This window comes from Pan paniscus, chromosome 4 (genome assembly GCF_029289425.2).
Source record: "Pan paniscus chromosome 4, NHGRI_mPanPan1-v2.0_pri, whole genome shotgun sequence".
Taxonomy (NCBI): Eukaryota; Metazoa; Chordata; class Mammalia; order Primates; family Hominidae; genus Pan; species Pan paniscus.
The window spans coordinates 162,708,795-162,732,094 of NC_073253.2; the positions used below are offsets into that span (position 1 = coordinate 162,708,795).

General features: G+C 39.9%; 1 protein-coding gene across 6 annotated transcripts in view; it reads left to right on the forward strand.

The window, feature by feature from the left end:
- Positions 1–23,300, forward strand: part of TENM2 (teneurin transmembrane protein 2) — a 3,238,122-nt gene that overhangs the window by 2,521,947 nt on the left and 692,875 nt on the right. The gene's annotated exons all lie outside the window — the stretch shown is intronic.

Consider the following 23,300-nt stretch of genomic DNA (forward strand, 5'->3'; position numbering starts at 1 on the left):
TTTTATGGGTACATCCAAAGTTTGTGAACTTTTACAAAGCCCTATTTAAATACTCTGCTCTAAGACTGCATTTTATCTTCCTAATTTGGGCATAATAATCTTAATTATATCTACTGCACGGGCTGTTGGACAAGGTTCCTTTTCATGCCCTCCATGAGTAAATTTGACCATACGTACAGACTTGACAGGCCATACATACAAATGATAGCAATAATATTGGTAAGGAACAAACTTGGCAGCATCGTATAGAATGCATTTCAAAGTTTAGTAATAATGATTTGAAAATAATAACATAGTTCTTTAGAAAAAAGTTATTGGACACTTGTCACATATGAAGCATCTCATTCAATGTTCAGAACACTCATTCGAGTCAGAAAATATTATTGTCATTTTATAGATGGAGTACATGAGACCCAGAGAAATTAAATAACTTATCCAAATTCATAGGCTAGAAAGTGGTGAAGCAGGGGTTTAAACTCATTATTCTTCCTCCAGAGTTTATACACTTAGCTGCCATGCTGCGTGGACCACCTAATGGAGAACACATCTGGGCCAAGTTATTCATCTTAATTTTTGTGGGGCTAGACATAGCATGTCTTCTTTTTTTGTTTGTTTTTAATGATCATAAGCAAATGCCCGACTTTCAAATTATTCCTATATTGAATGAGTCATTGTCTACTGGAATTGTCTCCCATAAATGGCATGATCTCCCTAGGAACCTTAGACTGTGAGCTTTATGCTGCTGAGCTTTCAATCCAAGACCTGAAAGGAAATCTTTAATCAAGAAATGGAGTCTGGTGCCTCAGTGAGATCAGACCTCCCCTCGATGACTAACGCTAAGTCTTTGCTCACTGCTGAACTAAACATTAAAGTGACAGAAGGTTGCACAGAAGGTAAATATTCTTTGCGATGTAAACCTAAATTAGGAAAGAGAGGGTAGGATTGATCGTGAATGGGTGCCTACATTTGATAGTCTCATGATTTAGGTGTCCTATGGAGAGAGGGTTGGCAGCGACTCCAGTTAAAAAAGGGAGGGGATGCTCCGCAAGGCAGAAATAATGACAACCAAGCATCAGATATTCCATGGGCCCTTGGCTTTCTTCCACGCTCAAAAGACTAAACTAACCTCTCGGTCAACTTCAATGTGCTAATTTACAACTTAACACTCTTAGGCCATATTTCTGTCCCTTTCCCCATAATTGACACCTCAATCATTATGCTGGCCTCCTCTCCTGGGCGCTCTCAGTATACAGACTCTGCTTATCTCACCTTCAAAGTGGCAGTCCCATTGCCTGCAATGATACATTCCTAACATGTCAGCCCAAAGCACAGAGTTATTCCAGTGCGACTTAAACTTGAAGTCCACTTTTTTTGATAGACCAGCATCTGTCTGGCAGTGGAATCTTATTATTATTATTTTTTTGAGACAGAATTTCAGTCTTGTTGTCCAGGCTGGAGTGTAATGGCTTGATCTTGGCCCACTGCAACCTCCACCTACCAGGTTCAAGCGATTCTGTTGCCTCAGCCTCGCGAGTAGCTCGGATTACAGGCACGTGCCACCACGCCTGGCTAAATTTTGTATGTTTAGTACATGTTGGCCAGGCTGGTCTCGAACACCTGACCTCAGATGATCCACCCACCTCAGCACCCCAAAGTGCTGGGATTACAGGTGTGAGCCACCGTGCCTGGCCTTGGCAGTGGAATGTGAATACAGGTATTTGCTCTGCAGGATCCATTAAGAGCAGCGGCACATGAAGGGCAAAGAGTGGTTTTGGCATTACAGATGCTTCTCAACCACATTTTTGTTTTTGGAAATATTTTGAAATATTTATCTTAAATTTATTTCTTTTTAATCATAATGGAGATTCATGCCAAAATACAGAAACTATTTTGTCTATAAATGTGGAATCATATAATAAACAGTGGAGCTGCCAGGGACTTTAGAGTTTGCACAGTTTAACTTTCTCTTTACAGATGTAGAAACGGAGGCTCAAAGAGGTCTTATGCCTGGTCCAAGGTCACATGGCTAGCTGAGTATAGCCTCATAATAGTCCCTAAGACCTGAAGATGTCAAAATATGCAATGAGCTCGTTTTCTCTTTGCACATTTAATTACTTCTATTTTTCTGTTTTATCACATGTCCAACATATTCCTCAACCCTTCAATTTAAGGGACAAAGGGAAAGGTGGAGACAAGGATAGGAATACGAACACACTGGCATCTATTAAGATCATTTACACCAAATCAGAAACATAAATACAATCCATCAGGGCACTTTCTCATAGCAAATCAAGGAGTTTTCCCTTAAGTAATTATAAAACAGGTTAAAGGAATAAGAACTCTGGTCATTCATCGATTCTTGATTTTTATTCCCAGACTTATCATTCCCCAGGATGAGAGGTTTGAGAGAGTAGATACATTTGTAAAATGACTAGAATAATTTTACCCACCTCAGGGATTCAGTGAGTGTTTAATACCATAAAGGACTTTGAGATAGTCAGATGAAAGGTGCTTTAGAAGGCAGACATGATTACTGGATTAGAATTTCAGAGAGTGAGAAAGGACTCTTTTGTGTTGACAGATTTTTTTCTTATTCTTTTTGCAGTTCTATAGTGGTTTAAAATTTTTTCTCCTACCAATTTCTTCAATTTCAGATCATGTCCTTGACTTGGTACTGCTCTCGTGAGAAGGAATGTGTGGTTGGTGTAAACTGTCTAGCTCCCTGTACATTTTTTTTCTAATAAGCATTTTAGCATCTTTGAATTCACAAAGCTAATTTTCCTCATTTTCCATAGTGGCAATGTTTGTAAAGCACAATGGAATCACCTGGGGACAGTGTTCTTTAAGGCAGTATTTATTACAGGTCACAGAGACACACACACACGCACACATACACTTCCCTGTATTGAATTGTTTGGAGACCACACCAATTTTGTTTCATTCTACAAGGGTTTCGATAATATCATTAATCTCTCTCAGCCCTTCAAAATGGCCTCTTACCATATTCTGTCAAAAAACAAGATATAGACCATTTACTTTAAATACCTAAAAATAAAAATGCTGAATCAAATTGTTACACATACACACACACATGCACAGACACACAGAGCTCTCTAATGTATTTTTCAGTTGTTGGAAATCTGTGTGCATTGGGTGGGGGGAGCAGTGGAACTTGCAGTTTATTGAGAGTGAAATGTTTTATTGCATTAGTTGTAAAATGTTCTTTGCTATTAAAATAAGTAGTGCTAATTAATAATCCTGCAGAATTGTAGAGCAGCCTTTGAACTACAAGAATAGATTCTTAATCCTTAGTATCAATAGCAGAATTCTCCTTCTCCTTTCTCTCTCCGTCCTTCCTCTCCTGCCTCTCTTCCTTCTTTCTAGAAGTATCTATCGCAAAAATACTGTGCTAGGAACTGTGTTTGTGGTGGTATATCAGCTCAGCCAATCATAGCAGAGTAATCTTACGGACTCCACCCAGGAATGAATTTCAACATATTTTTGGTGTGAAAAGACTGAGGATAACACCAACCCCAAATCTATAAGCTTTGTTTTATTTTATGTGAAAGGCCTTTTTTTCCCTCTTGGTCACTCCTGTACTGTATCTAGTACACTTGAACTTTATAAGGCTAATGAAAATATCTGTGTCCTAAAAATAAAACGTACTGGCTCCAAAATGAAAATAAAATTACAAAATCCAAGTTAATTAAGTTTGATTAAATATCTACTGAATAACAAAACTAACATGATATCAGCTAGTCAACTGCTATCCAAGTCAGCTGTTATGCAGTTATATATAAATCAGATATTTATACATCTTGTAACTATTCGATTTCTGTATTGGCCTAATATGGAGGAGTGGGGTTTTTTCAAAAAGAAGCAGCCTAAAAATGAGGACCTAAAGTGTCCCTCTTCAGATGCTTTTGTTTTCAAACAACATCTCAATAATGGCAATGGAGATTTGATGTACCTGTACCATAGATTTAAAAAAAGAACTCTACCTGTTACCACCATGGGGATGGAGGTTATTTTATCATACACAGTAACTTTGTGATGTGTTAGCTGTTTTTTGTTTTTTTTTAATAGTGTGAATACATTTCCTTCTGCTTTTTCTATCAACTAAAACGTTGCTGTGAGCTGACTTGCGTTCCATTATACTTCTATGCATTCATGGATTCCTCCTTTAAAACTATTGCCAGGTGTTAGCATCTTCCCTGAGTAATTTCAGGCATTTCCTTTGAATGAAAATGGCTCACTTGGAAGGTTGTGAAAGGCATATCCATGTGGAATTGAGAGGATTTTGTGCTGCGATGTGGTGAGAAGGCTTGCCAGAAATTGCCTGTTTCAGGCTGATGATGCAAAACTAGACATCTGTTAAATTAACATCTACCTAACGTTTTGCCTTCAGTCAAATGCATTTTTTAAAAAATTAAATCTCTCCCACTCTCTTCGCTTTCTTTTTTTTCCACTGTCAAAACAATCTGTCACAAGATATTTAATTTCTGTGTAATGGGTTACTTAAAGAAACCAGCATATGGTGCAGTGAATATACCTAGCTACAAGCTAGAGGCAAATGTACGTTCTGCTGGTTCGCTGTACTACTGAAGCATATTGTGCCCAGCATAGATTTTATTATGGTGCTGGATTCCCTGAGCGCTGATTTACGTTAGTGCCAGTTTCTCACACCTCTTGCCTTTTAGGATCAAAATATTAGTATAAATATTCTTGTTCCACCAAGGAGTCAGAAATCACTTTCGACTTTGGTTAAGTGGTGGGCGTTTATGGCTCTAACATTTCAGGGAGGGAGAAAGAGGAATCTCATTATGCAGACATCTTTGCACACCCCTCCTGCATCCAAGAATTTGCTAATAGCAGTCAGCTGATCTGTGGCCTGGCAGTATGTTCTAGAGGAGTGGAATCTTTCACACACTTACACTGGCAACACCCCGGACACCGCGTGCATCCCTGCAGGCTAGAGTACTTTCTACACAATTACCTTTTTTTTTTTTTTTTTTTTTGTGTGTGTGTGTGTGTGTGTGTGTGTGTGTGTGTGTGTGATGGAGTGTTGCTCTGTTACCCAGGCTGGAATGCAGTGGTGTGATCTTGGCTCAGTGCAACCTCCACCTCCGGGGTTCAAGCAGTTCTTCTGCTTCGGCCTCCAAGTAGCTGGGACTACAGGCATGAGCTACCACGCTTGGCTAATTTTTACATTTTCAGTAGAGATGGGGTATCACCATATTGGCCATGCTGGTCTTGAACTCTTGACCTTAGGCGATCCACCTGCCTTGGCCTCCCAAAGTGCTGGTATTACAGGCGTGAGCCACCATGCCCAGCCATAACCTTCTCATATAGTGGAGTTGTCTTATTGATAGGGGAGGAGATTCTAAAGTCCCTGTCATTATGGTGATGAGAGATTAAATATAATCAAAATTACTTATGAAAATCCCTTGAGCCATCCATGAGGTATGTGTACCTCCTTGTTTAGTAATGCATGTGTATTTATATATGGTAAAGTGTAAAGTGCTTATTACGTCAGAAAATAGTGTTGACTATGTGTCAGGCCCTTTTCTAGGCCCTGAGAATGAAGTGGTGAACAAGAAATACAAGATCGCTGTTGTCAGTGCACTCACTTTCCCATGGAAAGAGACCCAGTAAATGCATGAGCAGTAAGCAACCTGAAAGCAAAACATAAGGCTATAGATTCTTTATCCATCTGCCCACTCATCTATCTATCCATTCATCCATCTATACATCTGTCAACAGTAAACCATAAAGAAGTATATAATAACTGTATGTCTTTGACACTAAACTCATGAGCAAATCCATAACAAAATAGAAGTGTATAGGTTATTTTATTTCTCCATAACACTTAACCAATCTCTCTATATGGATATATACACACACATACATACATACACACACACATACACGCACACACACACACAAAAATCCATAAAATATAAGTTTTGAATTGTTTAATCTATCTATGTATCCATTTGTTTATTTTTGCCAAAAGCCTGGCATCAATTTTGTGTAAGTTGGACAAACTTACTCCATTGTGTGCCTTTGAGGGGCACAGTGTTCATATGTTAATTCATTTCTATGTAATTTGAAAGGTCCCCAGATTGCTCCTTATTGGGACAGCTAATGGCAATCTCTGCAGTACTTGAATCATGAAGGCTCCCAAGTTGGTGTTGACTTCTAGGCTATTGGTGAGGGAACAGGGGGATGTGGGTGAACTCCTTCAAGCCAGGCAGTCACAGAAGTTAACAACTCCTTGGCAACTGTTCTCAAATAGTTCATTCCCTAAACAGCTAGGTTGTGGGTTTTCTGGGGAGAAAAAGCATAATACCTGCAATAAATCACTTAAGTCTATTACTTATTAATCGAAATTCTCAAGTGCCCTGAAAAGTATCTCTAGGCCATTGTCATTGCAAAGCTATCACAAATGAATGAGCTAGGCAAGGCGGCAAAATTCTTGGTCCACTTGTACCAAATAGCCTGGAATAGCTGTGTTATTAATCAGAACTCCATAAAATCCTAAAGTTCAAGCTGCATAAATATACTCAGGTGCACGTTAGGCAGAGTCAAGTGGGTGCTGTAGTCCTTTTTCAATACATCAGAAAACTTCACTTGTCATCATTTGTTTTTTATTTAGTATTAATTTTGAGAATGATAATTCTTTCCCATGATTTTTACCTTGATTCTCTGGAGCCACTAATATTCATCTAATATTTTTGAAGCGCTTCTTAGGAAGCCACCATATTTAGTCAAGGCTGAATGTCACTGAGATCTGAGATTACTAAGAACCAAAGATGAGCTCCCATCCTTTCCGCCCTCCACCCCCCCACCCACAAAAAAGGGATTATGTTAGCATTGTACAGACACCTATTGACATTGTAGCCTGGTAATGCTAATTACCACTGGAGGCAATGCCCATCAGCACTGGAGGAGTTTGCTGCTTTGGGCATGCAAGATGATTGGCTTGTCTGCAAAGCCTGGATCATAGGAGGTATTACATAAAGGTGTGTTGCATATATGACTGAGATTTCTTCTCTTGCTGTCTCTAGGGACATAAAAAGTAATAGATAACTAGAGGAGTTACATTCTTAAACATCCTAATGGCATTGCCCCTCATGGTTGCATGAACTTTATTCATTTGACAAATACTTAGTAAACACCTACTAGCTGCCAGACACTATGATAGGTGCTGATGTGCAATGGTAAGTTAATAATGAATGAATGAATGAATGAATGAATGAGTGAGACATAGTTCTTGTCCCCAGAACAGAATTATTGTCTAGTAGAGAAACAAGACATTAATCAAATAAGCAACCAATAAAAACATAATTACAAGCTGGGGAAAATGCTTTGATAGACAGACATGGTTCTAGAGGACACACAGCAAAGGAAACTGATGAAGCTTGATGGGATCAGAGAAGATTTCTCTAAGGAAATGAGTCATGTGCTGAAACTAAAGGATGAAGCATAGTGAACTATGTGAGGAGCAGGGAAGACCATTCCGGACACATAAAGACATGAGCACTGGCTCAATGGTGACAGGGAGCCTACAGCTCCCAAGAGTTGACAGCAGGTCAGTGTGTCAGGAACAGAGGGCTGGGAGGAGGGTAGTATAAATGGGGCTGGAGGGGCAGCAGGACCTAAACTTTTGATAGTACTGTGTCAATAAATAGCGCTGATTTATCAAAGGCCAACTATGAATGTATAAACAGGTGTCAAAGAGCAGGACAGCATAGGAAGTCATCTACTCTCACATAGTGTCCAGATCTGTGCCTAGCTCTGGGCTGGGTAACGAGACAAGGAGATGGGAACTCAGAGCTTTGTATTCATTACAAACTAGAGTGGTGGATAATGAAAGCTTTAAGAAATGTTAAGGGAATCATGGACGTCATATGTGATGAAGAAAAGATTGGGGGCGGGGGTTGGAAAGGGCTTTCAGCATCAGCATGCCTTCTGCACAGCTGAATGGTGCCTGGCTAATTTCCCTTTCTAATGAGACCAGCACAAAATCCATCCATTTAGACTATTCAGCTTTTAGGTAAATGGACCAAGCTGTTGGGGTAGAGGGGAAAGAGGGGTTGACATTGATGGATGGAGTTAAATACCAGAGTCCCCTCCTTCACACAGACTTTTCTAAAGCAGTATTGTGATAGAAAGACCTAGAAGATCCCAGGTGGGCCAGGCAGGCTGGACAGAGCCCAGTGTCTCCCTGAGAAGGGGAGGAGGAGGGCAAGATGGGGGTCTTCTGTCAGCATGGAAGGGTCCTCTTCAGGTCTCACAACATAATGGCACATGGCGAGGAGTTTCTCAAACAGGGCTTGATTCTCATGGGAAGTGTCTGGGGATCATTCTATAGGCTTTCCCCTGGCACAATTTAATTTTTTGTCCAGAATTCCCACCACAGCAATATCCATTTTCTCACTTATTTTGCAGTACCGCCCTCCAATTTTATGGACAACAAATTGTGATTTATCTAGACTCTAAAATAGGAGTGACCTTGTTCTGGACCAGAGCAATGGTTAAATTGAAGTAAGGAAGGTTACCATGCCTTGGTGCAATAGCTGGCTGCATTATACTCTAAATAGAAAAGATGATAACCCAGCCAGACTCCTTGGAAAGACTTGAGCATATGTGTTTTTAAAGGGAGTGATGATTATTTTCATTCATTTTCTGACACTTGTTCTGATCAGATGCTTAGATTCCGTGACCTCACGATACAGTGTTCATCATTTAAAGGAGTCCAGTGGCAAAGGAGATTGTGGGTTATAGTCCTGCTTTGAGGGTAGATGGAGCAGTGACAGGTACATTCAGAGCTGTGGATACTTAGCTGTGGAGAAAAGACACTTACAATGGCCACCATTCTAAGCGACTTTTATGGTTAATTCTCATAACAACCCCAGGGCATGTGTACTGCTATTTTTTGCACTTTGCAGGTGAGGGTACTGAGGCACAGAAAGGTGAAGTAAGTTGCCCATGGTCACTAAGCTGGTACACAGAGGGGCTGGATTTCAGACCCAACCAGTTTGACCCCAGGGCCTGTATTCCTAACCACTATCAGTGTGACCAAGAAGTGGATTGGGCCAAGAGGGTGGCAAAGATAAGAAACTCAAGAGCAGTTGTTTACTTTCAAAGGAGCTTCTCTCTCTCTCTGCTCCTCCTCCTCCTCCTCCTCCTCCAACCTGTTCCAATTGCTCAGAGTAGACAGATGCTTGGGGGGAGTGTGAGTAGGAAAGCAAAGAAAATCCTTATAAATTAATTTTTTTTTCAATAGTCAGGATTAAAAACACACATTTCCCATCACTCATCTCTCTGGAAAGCAATGGTACCAATTGAAGTAAACACTTTCCTTTCTGCCCCAGCACACAGTCATGCGTGTGCACGCACACACACACATGCATACACACATGCACACACAAACACACACACTTGTTTCCAGTGGCTCTTGGAAAAGCATTTGCAGCTCTGTCTACTTTCTCAGATCTACCTAATTTGGGGCTGGCTACGACAACCAAACACATGAGCTGCTTTCTGGGAGATCTCAGCAGTTTGGCCTTAAAAATAGTTTTGACGAATGAATTTTAAAAAGCCCTCTGAGAAATACTGACCAACCGCACCTTTGTGTTTAACATTTGAAGCTTACTATGGTAATTTTTCCCTTTTCTTTTTGCTCATTTATATGTTTCAAAAATTCATATTCAATATTATATTTAACTCAAACTTGGTTGGATACCCTACTGTCCGTTAAACCCTGGAAAAACATCTCACTTGTAAGTTATTGTCTTCTCCTCACTGTACGGCTTTTTGTACAACATAAGAAGTCATTTTCCACCTCATATTTGGAGATTTGGCCTTCCATTCATGGAGGGATTGCTGGTATGGAAGTCGCTAGCTTGTGTCACCTGTAGGAACGAGGGGAAAAGAATGTGTAAGTCAGTTGGCGTGTTCTTTCCCTAAATCCCCTAGAGACAACTCCTCCATTTGCTACTAAGAAGAATAAATCCCTCCCTGACATGTTGGGTCTGTAACTCTCGGAATCAGTAAACACAGCCAATTTCAATCTGACTGTCGGTCGTAGCAACTAAATTCTGGGCCTGCTGGAGAGCTCCAAAGCTGCACGGCACCCTCTGAAATGAGCTTGGTCGAGCCTTTTCAAATTCCATAAGGCGACAAAGAAACTTCAATGACATGATTGCAAAAAGAAGATAGAAGAGAAAGGAACCTTGCAGTTTTCATTAAAGTGAGCCGCATTAGTTCTCAAATCCTATGTTTGGGGAACCCCTAATGGTTAAACTTACACAAGCAGAAGGAAAATAAAATGCCCTTATTAAATTTCCTATGAACATGTTAAATATTTTCCCTTTCTCCTGTCTCCATGTCTTAGACTTTGAGTCATTTTGCCTCTCTCATCTGTTTCCAGCTCAGTTGAGTTACAACCAATCAGATATGAGGAAAATTAGATTTTAATGGAATATTTGATTTTCATTGCTTAATTGATTTAATTGCAAGTTTCTATTTCAGACTGGAAGAAATGCAAAGATTTTCAATCAAATGTAGAAAAGCTCTCATTTTTCTGTGTTCAACAATGACAAACTTAATTCAATGGTAGCCTGGATTCTAAAACTTTAGAGGAAGGCAATAATGGCATCTTTCTGAACTGTTATTCTTAGTCTACAGTTCAGTTTCTCTTTCATATATATGTATGTATACTTACATATATATATATATATGTATGTATACTTACATATATATATATATATGTATGTATACTTACATATATATATATATGTATGTATACTTACATATATATATATATATGTATCTGTCACATCAAAATTCAGCGTGTACGTTTGCTTATTCTAGTTGTGTTGATTTTGATTTTGGGTTATGAATTTTTGTTTGTCAGAGGAAACAATACATATGTACTTACGTAAACCCACACTTTGTTTCCAGGGGCACTTAATGTCACCAAATATTTCCTTTTGTTGCTAGGTAGAAAAACAGCTTAGAGAGATAGTTCTCTAGCCACCATAGTAGGTCAGTGGACCTTTCTGAGCTCGCTTAGACCACCCTTGATAAGTAGAATTCAGTCTGTGTCAATGCTTTCGATGTATACTGGCTGCCTAGGACATTGGGGTGAGAAGAATCCCTGGGAAAACATGCAAGGCTCATTCACCAATGCAGAGTGCAGCAAGTACCCCCCATCCCTTGGTCTCACTTGTATTTTAGGTGCCCATGTTGATCACAGCATCTCATTTTCCAAAGGGTCTTCTCACAGCAGTGGGACAGCCCTGCATGTTTGCACAGTTTCTGAATTCTCTGAATTCCTTATAATGTCAATTAGGGATTCTACCAGAATGCACATTTCTTTATTTAAAATGTTAAGTTTTTTATTGTTTGTTTTTAATCTTTATTGGCTTTGGGAAATTTAAGAGTTTTCTAATCATTTTGAGAGAGTTTTCTAATCATTTTGAGAAAAGCGTGTGTGCATGTACACAAACCATTGGCATGTGAAAATTTAATTATGGATGATCCATATTTGAATTTCTTATCAAGTACCTTATATGCTTCTTTGTGAGTTTTTAAAATTTGGAATATAATTTTAATATAAAAATCTTAGCCTATTGTGTGGTTATGTAATTTTCATCAATATTCTTACCATCACGATTGTCACCATGATGCCTATTTTGTGGAGACTTCCTCTTCTACAAGGGTAGGAAAGCAAAAAAGCTAAGAGCATGAGCTCTGGAGATGGATTGCCTGTGTTCAAATCCCAGCTCTGCCAGTGACTCATTATGGAATTTCAAGCAAGTTACTTTTACTCTCCTGCATTTATTTTCCTCATTCATAAAATGGGAATAATAACAAGGCCTAGCTCACAAGGTTATGTAACAGTTTAAAGAAGCAGTAGATTTAAAGTGCTTGGAAGCATGCCAAGCATGTAGGAAATGCTTGATAAGTGCACTGAATACTACTGAGGTTATAATATGAGCCCGATCCTAGCCTGAGACTGTACGTGGCTTATTTCACTTACCTCAGTCATACCCAGTAGGGGGGTGATTCTGCCCTCCAGGGGACATTAGACAATCTCTAGAGACATTCTTGATTGCCATGGCTTGCAAGATGCTACTGGCATCTCGTGGATCCAGGGAGGCTGCTAAACATCACACAGTGCTCAGGACTGTCACCCACAAGAGAGAATTATCTGGCCCAACATGTCAATAGTGCTGAGGTTGAAAAAAATCTTGATTTAATCCATGAAGTAGGAAATGTTTACGTTATACTCATTTTACAGAAGAGAGTATTTGAACCTTGGAGAAAATATAACTTCTCATATTGCAGATTTAGTAATTGGAACTGCTGTGCAACAGGCTTTTGGAGCAGGAGGGTTTATTTTGTTTTTAAGATAATTGCATAGAAGATCTTCTAAAAACTGTGAAACAGAAACCTTGAGTGCTTTTTGGAAGCAGAACCACTAAGGAATGGGTTCAAGCCCGTCAGAACAGACACTGTCTGGAGTGTGGCATCAGGATGCTAGAAGCTCCAGCCTGTGCCTGGTCTGACTTTGAATTTTCTGGATCCTGGGGAAGCCCATGAGGCTTGGCCACAGTCCCAGGGTGGTGGTAGACACTCCCAAGGCTGAGGTAGGCTTTGTCTTCCAATAGTCACAGAAGTTTATTTTAATATTTTAGCAACTGGTTTGGTCATTCCTGAGAAGTACTTCAAACACATAATTTCACAGATATTGTTACTTAAGATGAGGCCAAATTGAAAGTATAAGAACTGAAATTGTCTAAAGCAAGGGTCCCCAACCCCCAGGCCACAGACCAGTAGTGTTAGGAACCCGGCTGCATGGCAGGAGTGGCAGGTGAGTGAGCGAAGCTGAGCTCCACCTCCTATCAGATCAGCAGCAGCAGCATTAGATTTGCATAGGAGCATGAACCCCATTGTGAAATGTGCATGCATGGGATCTAGGTTGTGCATTTCTTATGAGAATCTAATGCCTGATGATCTGTCACTGTCTTCCATCACCCCCTGATGGGACCATCTAGTTACAGGAAAACAAGCTCAGGGCTCCCACTGATTCTACATTATGGTGAGTATGTAATAATAATAGAAATAAAGTGTACAATAAATGTAATGTGCTTTAGTCATCCCGAAATCATCCCCACCACCACCATCCCCTGGGTCCATGCAAAAACTGTCTTCCATGAATCCAGACCCTGGTGCCAAAAAGGTTGGGGACTGCTGGTCCAAGGAAAAAAAAAAAAACTGAGTACATATCAATTAGGTACAGTCAGCAGTAAAAATCATCAAGGTATAACACAAATGATTCATGAATGGGGAACACTTTATCTCAGCTAGCCCCTGAGGACAGGAGCAACAGTGTTGATCTATACATCCCAGGGCCTGACACATAGTGGGAACTTAATGAATGAACATAGACTCACAATCTTACTCCATCAGTGTGCAATGCAATTTGAATGGTTGTGATACCCATCACCTCAAATATATACAATTCAGACCTCCCACTTCATATCTGAGTAGAATATGGCAGTAATTGGTTGGTTGCACTTCTCAGCGTCTCAGCCTTTGTATTAACTATGGTCCATCTCTACATCCCAGCAAATCATCCCTCTGTTGTGTCCCCCTGCAACGTGGATGGAGAATTAGCTGAATGTGCCCAGAAAGCCAAGTGACTCAAAATTCATCCCCTTCATTCTGACCCCCAGTCAAATCCAGATGTCACAAAACAGTTTGTGATCTGTCATGGTCACTGTGGACTGGGTGAAGAGGCCACAACCATTAGTGGAGATCAGTTCTCAAGCCATTGCTTTAGGAATGTTTATTACAGGACTTGGTTTCTGACTTTCTGAGCACAGCTAAACAAATGGTAATGCAGTTTACAGTCCTCAGAACCGTCATTTTAATAGTGATCTTCACTGGATTAAAAAAATCTCTTTTTGTTCTTGGCCTCCCACGTGTAGTTTTTTTCCTTGTTAAATACATGCGTGGCCCATTGCAGCTCCACAGCCATTCATATCTCAGTGCCTGTAGGGGTGGGAGTAAGGGGGCATGGAGATATTTCTTATGTATCCCATATCATAGTATTTTGAAGAGAAAGAAGTCTTCTCTTCCAAAAGTATGAAACTGTTTATGAGAATATAATGTGTTTGCAGAAATCAGTTATGTTCAATGGGTAGGTGTTTTCGTGCTTCAAATTAATATCTGTCCTTTAAAAATAGCAGATGTTTAGCTGTATATGTGGGTGGTCGACAAATGCAGGCACTCCATATTTGCTCCAAGTGCAGGGCTGACAGACAAGGGTGGCTCTCACGACCAAGGCAATCCCCACCCCTCCTCTCACCCCTCCCACTCTGTGGCGATGCTTCCTTGGCATCTCAGATCCATACTGTTGTGCCTCACTTCTCAAATGCATGGAAGCTACACTTCCCAGCACAGTAACAGTGACCTTCTTGAAGTGAGGTCTTCAGACCAGTGCCATCATCACCCAGGAGCTGGTTAGCAATACAGAATCCCAGGCTCCAGTCCACATCTACTGAATCAAAACCTGCATTTTAACACCACCCCAGGTGACTCTTGTGTACATTGAAGGCTGTGGTCCCAGAGCACTCCGTCTCTAACCTCTTTAGTCTCTCTTACTGCATTTTACCTTTTATTACCTATTTCTGTATTATACTCTTCATTTTGCATGCGACAGTTGAGGGCAAGCATCACCTTATTTTTTTTTCTTAGATCTGTTTAGCATGTAGGTGATTTTCCTAGCACAGTGGTGCTTGATCAACTCCTGAATTTAATGCAGATATTCGGATTATAACCACAGGGAGAGTGGTAGTATGTACACCAGAAAGGGAAGAGTGCCACCTGTAAGGGAGCCCTGGGTTTAGGCATATTTAGCTCTTCCACTTCACAGCTGGGCAGTCTTGAGCACATTATTTATCTCCTCTAAGCCTCAGTTGCCATAACTGTAAAATGCAGATCATAATTGCTATCTCATAGGTTTGTTTTTAGGATCAAATGGGATCAAACGTATAAAGCAATTAGCATAGTGCTAATTGGTTCACAGAGAGCTCTCAAGAAACATTAGCTACTATTATATGAATTATCATTTCGGCCAGTAGGTTCTATACTATATCATAATTCCAAAAAGAACATCCCCACCTCAGCTTTAAAAAATTACCCTCATAGCTCTCAACTGGGGTTGATTGTCCTCCCCAGGGGACAGTTGGCATTGCCTGGAGGCATTAGATTGTCATGAACTGGGGAGAAGGTGGGCTGTGTGTATCGAGTGGGTAGAGTTCAGGAATGCTGCCTAACAGCCTGTGACGCACAGGACAGCCCCACAACAAGCCATGATCCAGCCCAAAATGTCAATCATGCCAGTTGAGAAACCGCTATTGTCCACAGAGGAACTGAGGTAAGCAAAATCACCATTTTTTCTTGAGGATTTAGGTACCTTGGTATATTCATCCTCTCAAATATTAATGTTGAGCCCTTTTGTCAGAATCCATCTACTGTGAGGCAAATCATTTCCTTTGGTACAGAATCACACCCTGGAAAACCTGATGCAACCTGATTAACCTATTAAAGGTCATAAAACAATAACAATTACATTGCACATTTCATTCCTTAATATCAAAGAGAGCTAGGTTCTTTGAAATGTAAAACATCATAAGTGAAAGGATAGGGCCTGCAATTCCCCCAGGAGCCCAAGGTCATTGTATAAATAACATTCTGGTTCCCCTGTTAATTTCACTCCATTCTGGGATGTGCAGGAGGCCATAATTGTTAGAGGAAGAGGAGAAGGCTGAACTTTTGCTGCCCATGACGGAGGTCAGACAGTGTAACTGTGGTCCGTGGTTCAAAACAGATGCCCAAAATGGAGCAAAATAAATGTCCTTACAGCTGGTAGAAAGATCAAGATGAAACGTCTGTGTTGTTTTTCCCTTAAAAAATCAGAGATGCTGCAAGAGCTCCCAAGAAGGTATTAATTTCCCAGGTACTACTGCAAAAATAAGGGTGAGGAGGCGAGTGTTAGGCTTTATGCCTACTGTGAACAGATTAAGCAGACACCAATTTACACCTCATTGTTAAGAGTAACTTTTTTCTGCAAGTGAGACCACATTTACATCTTTTGTAATTAAGCTAAAGGAATTTTTTTAAAATGACATTTCCCCTACCACAAATCATGAAGTAAATATTTTAAGTGAGATCAAATGCTAACATGTATACATTAGAACCATAAAAATAAAAAGAGAGACAGAGAGACAGAGTCCTAGCGCCACCTTTCAGCTTCGTCATTTGCTGGGCTGGGATATTCTCTGTGCCTGTTGGTGCTTTGGTTTTGGAAAAGGCCGGGTATGACTAAGTGAGGCAGTTAAAGAGATGGTGAGCGTGGAGGGATTCGCTCTTGGAAGGGATGGCTGTGCCAGCTTCCCTGAAAGCAGGAGGTATGGCAGTGAGTTAGTGAGTGCTCCCAGTCATTCAGGGCACACCATCCATCAGCAGGAGCGTGAGGCTGCGATGGCATCCATCCATACGTCTCCTGCATGCTTTGCTTTTTGGCAATTTTCGTTTTTAGGAAAATTGAACATAGAGAGCTGTATATTAAGAGCTCTAACATCCTTTATTCCCCACACTAGAGAATCTAGTTGGGCAAAGAGGCATTTTTTCCCCCTAACAATAGAGTTTGCATGGCTGCTAGAAACAGTACAATTACGGACCCAGATAATAAATAATTGCAGAACAATGGGGAGAATGAGGTGTGGGCAAGGAGGAAAATGGATGGTGTCAGATAAGATTTGCACAAAGATTGAGTTGATGAGGTGAAGTCATCCCGGGTCACGTCTGTTCTGCACTAACTAAGGTAAATTATTGTCCACACACCTGAACTGAGAGCTGGAGGCCACGCTGCCAGCCTAGACTGTGCCTTTGTAAGATGGACCTTTTCTCCTGAGAAGAGCTCAGAATGTGAAGTATTCAAATGGAAGCCTGTGACTGCTGCTTGGCCAACCTTGTGATCAGTCATATAGAAAATGGTGGCAAGTCATGCCTGTAATCCCAGCATTTTGGGAGGCTGAGGCGGGTGGATCACCTGAGGTCAGGAGTTCAAGACCAGCCTGGCCAACACGGTGAAACCCTGTCTCTACCAAAAATACAAAATTTAGCCAGGCGTGTTGGCAGGCGCCTGTAGTCCCAGCTGCTCGGGAGGCTGAGGCAGGAGAATCGCTTGAACCTGGGAGGCGGAGGTTGCAGTGAGCCGAGATCGCGCCACTGCACTCCAGCCTGGGCGACAAGAGCAAAATTCTGTCTCAAAAAAAAAAAAAAAAAAAGAAAAAGAAAAAGCAAGCCTACCACTTGTGATCTACATGTTTATGGAGCCTAAATGCCAGTGTGTCACATCCCTGGGCACATGCCTAGGTACTGTAGCAATGTTGGCTCAGTGTGCATTCTCAACTCTGATATCAGCATGAAAAGACCAAGCCTCAGATATATTTGGCTTTATTTTTAGGCTTTTCCTGAAAAAGGTGCAAGCACATCATAAACTTTGTCTTCCACAAAAAGATCAGATTTACCCTTTGGAGGCATCTTTCTCCCTGTGCCACTTGCCTTTTAAATTCAAGCAGGCTTGGAGAGTCTCCTTTTCTTCCCTTGGGTTCCTCCTTAGCCTTTCCATGGTGGCTATTCTGGTGAGTACTCACCTCTCTTTGCTTTTGATTGTGGTTCTCACCACCTGTGAAAAGACCTTCTGATGAAATACTTCCCAAAGAACCTTCTTGACCTTCTCTTCTCCTTGACCACAAGGCTACTTCTGTTTTCTGCCAAGTGATGCCTCGTAAATCTTTGTAAGTTGCACCAACTGTGTGTCCTTACAGAGTCTATCCAATCTCAGCATCGCCATTAAATATAGAACCCAATCTGTAGCCCTGGGCACCCTAACCAGAAGGATTAATTTTATAATTTAGCAAATACGGTAATGCACCAAATAACAACATTTCAGTCAAGGACAGACCTCATATACAACAGCGGTGCCATAAGATTATAATAGAACTGCCCTATATAGTGTAACCGTTTTTATCTTCTATACAGTATTTTTACTGTACTTTTTCTATGGTTAGACATGTTGAGATATTAAAATACTTATCATTGTGTTATAATTGCCTACAGTATTCAGGACAGTAACATGCTGTACCGGTTTGAAGCCTGGTAGCAACAGGCTATGCCATACAGCTTAGGTGTGAAGTAGGGTTTACCATCTAGGTTTGTGTAAGTGCACTCTATGATGTTTGCACAATGACAAAATCACCTAAGGATGCATGTCTCAGAATGTATCCCCATGGCTAACTGGTGCACGACTGTACTTACTAAGTCTATCCTATGTACCAGCCATCGTTCTAAGTGTGGGGACCAAAAAGACAACTTCTGACCCTCTTGAAGCTTACATTCTGAGAAAGCGAGTCAGACAGTGACCAAAATCAGTAAACCATATAGTGATTTAGAAGTCTTAAGTGCAATGGAAAGGAACAGAAAGGGAGGATGGAGAATTGGGGGCAAGAAGATGATGCAGTTTGATCAGGGCAAGCCCTGCTGAGAAAAAATGATTTTGGAGGAAACACCCAAACAGAGTGTGAGAGTAATCCATGTTCATGAAGAAGAACCTTTGAGGTAGAGGCCTATGCAGCTAAAAAGAGAAAAGTGAAGGAGAGATTAGTGGAGTTGACATCGGATAAATTGAGGGAAGGGCAGAGCATGTCAAGTCTTTAGAAAGTCAAGTCTTTAGGAAGACCTGGGCTTCTCTGAGATAAGGAGATCATAGATGGCTTTGAGGAGGAGTAAGATTATCTGGCTTACATTGTAAAAGAATCACCCTGATTAGCAAGAGTTGGAAATAATCAGCAGGGGATGTATCAGTAATTTATTACTAGATAACAAATGCAGCAGAACTTGGCAGATTGAAACAAGAGGAAATGATTGTTGCTCACATTCTGGTGTGTCCAACAGGCAGTTCTTTTGGGGGACTTGCCTGTACTCACTTGTACAGTTTCATCCAGCTGGTGGGTTTCATGGGGGCTGGACTCCATGAAATATTTGAGCGTTTCCCTCCTCTTGGTTTTTCATCTTCTAGGAGGCCAGAAAAGGCTTTCTTTCATGGGGATGGCATTCTTCCAGCAGGGCAAGCCCCTATGCTCAAGAACTTCTTGTGCCTTTTCTTGCATCATGTTTGTTAATGGCCTATTGGCCAAAGCAAGTCATGGCCAATCCCAGAGTCAGTATGAGAGAGAACTATACAAGACTGTGAATACACGAAAGTAAGATACATTAGGAATCCCCAGCATAAGGAACTGCCACAGGGGCCTAAAGTAGAAATCATGGAAAACAATTGAGAGGCGCTACAAAATCCAGAAAAGAAATGATGATAGACTGCAACAGACTGCTAACAATGAAAGTTTTAAGAAGTGCCCAAATTCTAAATATGTTTTACAAGATGACCTTATTTTTATTGTCTCAAGTCAGTAGGACAAGGCTATTAAGCTTCCAGGGATTGGTGATGGTCTTATTATGCGTGAGATGATGTCATAATAAAGTAAATGAGGTCAGGGATAGGTTTCTTTTACTGCCAATAATTATTCAACGAGTTTTCTGTACAATTGTAAACTTAGCAATTCACTTAGTGCCGTGACTACACAGCACCCTGTCAATATCATCATCAGCTAATATTTATCGAGCACCCTCTGAGTACATGGTATTGCACTCACAGCAACAGAGGTGAGCTGCATTAATTCTTTCAGCCAGTGCAGGATTATTGAGTGGTTTATTACATCACTCTATTAATTGGTGCCCCAGCAGCTTCCGGAACAACATTTAGCTTCCATAATGCAATTCTTTTTCATCTTAGAGTAGATTTAGCTTTGGTAGAATTTAACTGCACAAAGAAATGATAGGGCTATCTGCCTTTATAAATATGCTAATGTTTTTTGTTTATCTTATTATCAGAAACTTGGAGATACTGGTCCCATTTCATAGACGGAGAAGTTGAGGTAGATAGCGGTGAAGTAATTTAGCTAATGCTATGCGCTGAGATGGTGACAGGTCAGGGATTGAAATGCAATCACTTTATCTATTGCACTATACTGCCTCTCAGTGGTGTATGTTATTCCCATTTTGCTCTCACACTAATATATGGTCATGAAAACACCCAAAAAGATTTAACTGGCATCTATATTCTTTAAGGGAGTGTATGGCACTTTTCTTTGACATCTGCACAGACTAATCACTGGAAAAGTGGTTTGTTTGTTGTTGTTGTTTAAGCCCCTTATTATAGGGGATTTGTCAGCTGTTAAAATCACCACTTTTTTGTGTGAGTTAAATTCTCATCAGAAAGATGTTTTTGCTTTTATGGTACATCTAAAGATTTAGGAACTAGCTCAAGAAATAAATGATCTCATTGAGATCCCTACTTTCATTTTGTTCTGGAAACAGTTATTCACTGGCTATTGTTTTGGTTGATCATTCTTTTTGAGAGAGTTCTCTTTTTTTTTTTAATGAAAGAGTTAAATAGGGGAGCTAAGAAAACTGTGAGTGGAAGGGAGCCATTTAAATGCAGAATTTCTTTGCAAATCTTGAAAGTAGCGCCATTAGATGTCACGTACTCTGAGATGCACTAGAGTGTACACCCTCCAGAATGTCTGTCTGTTGTAATTCCGTCACATTACATATTTTAGTGCATATCTCTTCCTAGCAGCTTCCAGAGCTTTTCAGATATTCAGCATCAGAAATTGCACTGTTTTATCCTGGATTTTACAAATAGCAACCAGATTATTGTAAAACAGAACTATCTGATAAGTAAGGTTGTGAATTGCTTTTGTGATTGTCATGGGTAAGAGCATTGAAGAAACTCGCAAACAGTGCAGCACACTGGTTCCTGTAAAAATAAAACCTGTAGCAGTGAATGCGTTTTTCTGATGAATACGTTCAAGGCTGTGATCATTGTGCAACTTCTGGTTGGATGCTTTCAAACGTTCCATATTGAGAAACATCAGTAACAAGAACCAAATAGTCCACCAAAGCCTGTATTCAACTCAATGGAGAGGAACGTAAATTCTTACTTAGAGTTTCATTGAGGCCAACTCTATTCGGTCCACCATGGGAAGCAGAGATTTAAGGTTCTCTCTTGATTTGCTTTCCATTTTTACTTTATGATAAGGTGGCTCCGCTACTTTGGTTTTCACTTAAGGGGTTGTTCCAATTACTATGCAAAACAGAAATGGAAAACAGACAAGACAGACTTCTGTTCAGCAGACAAAAACCAAAATGCCAGAACATGTTAATTAATGTGAGCAGTTTTATAAGCAAAATAATTTGTTTTAATTGGCTAAATAAGATCTGATATAATTATAATAGCCAATAAACTAATTTCAGAAAACTATTTATATCACAAACCTTTAATCACATTATATACTCATTGCAAGTTTGGAAACGGATATAAAAATCGGCCCAAATTATCTCATCTTTACAAATAAGAAAGATACATTAAGGGCTTTTTTGAAACTTCAAAGGTTATGCTCTTTTCTTATTTTGGAGAATTTATTTTTCTTTTTGGAAAAAATATATAGGCAATTTCAGGAGCATGAATCTTTAGTGAATCAAGAAGGAAGCATTATGAGGGTGAAAAATCTTTCTTAAGAAAACTTATTTTGTCCAAGGTAAAAGGCTTATTAAGATGAGGTTTCTTCCACAATGTTCTTTCATATCATATTCACCCTAAGGAAAAACAAACCTCGTAGAAGAGAGAGATTGTATAATTGGGCCTGAAATGACCTCCTAGAAGAGACCCTATAGAATTGAGAACTCTATCTCTGAGGATTAGCTGCCCATGGGTCAACACAAACTGACTTCCAACTAATGTATAAACGATTTGGGGAAAACGATATGCTTCCAGAGGGCAGTTGTTAATTCTTCCTACCACAAGAATCTCAATTTGTTGGGATGAGCTAATTTTGACACCAACTTGAACACTGGTTGATGCACAGCATGTGCACACACACACAAATACATAACAAAGTAAATAAATAAATGGCCTTTCATACAACCCCAGGGGTAAAAACGCTACAAATAAATTATGCACTTTTACATTACACTAGCTGTATTTTAACAACAGTTTTTAAAAGGCCAGGGACTGTATTATAAGCTCTTTCACATAATTTCCGAATGACAGAATTGCGTGCCCATCAGAATTGCATGCCCACCAAATCAACATGTCTTTTTTAATAAGTGCATTCTAGGTACAAGGTAGTACTCAAAGGAATAGCAATATATATTATACAAAAAAAAAAATACTTCGCTCATGTAACCTTCAGTATACTTAAAATCTATGTGATGAAGTAAGATATAAATCAAATAAAAAAGACCTAGTAATATTAGAAGAATAACAGTTCACCAATGGTATGAGATATCCAAAGGCAGGACAAGATTAATGGGAAAATTACATGTATTAAAATGTTCTCGGCAATGGGTGCTTAGACATGGGAGAAAAGAGCAATTACCGTGAGCTAATATAATGTAGAAAAAGTATTTTTGGTTGGAGAAGTATCTTATTTTGAACAAAGGATAGCATACATTTAACAAATCCTTCCATGCAAAAGGAAAACATAGGGAGATAGCAGGGTACAAAATGTGTTTGGAGGTGTATAGACCAGATTTTAAAACACTGCTAGAAATAGATGAATGTAGGCAAAATTGAATGGCTCATTCATGTATCAGACCCACATATACTGAACACTCACCATGTGTTAGGCACTGGTCTAGCTACTAGGAATATAGCAGTGAACAACAACAACAACAATAAAAACACGCTGACTTCATGAAGTTTATGCAAATATTTCAAGACAGTAAGTGTGTGACACCATTGATTATCCTAATATGGGGAGCACAGGCAGTTCTTTATCTTAGTTCTATTGTTTTTCATTTGTGCACATACAGGCAGAGACCATGGTGGGTGTGTGTGTGTGTGTGTGTGTGTGTGTGTATAAAAATATATATTTCAAATAAAAGCATTTATTCAACTTGTTGAAAATTCAACAATATTGTTCATCACCATGTACACAGAAAAACATCATATAGGTTGATGGAATTTTTTATGTTGTTCCAGATTGTTTTAGTATTATATAGACTTAGCCAGAGAGAAAATAAAAGAGAACATAATTAATGCATTTACTTAAAAAGGAAGAATTAAAGGTGATTAAACGCTGTGGGTATTTGTG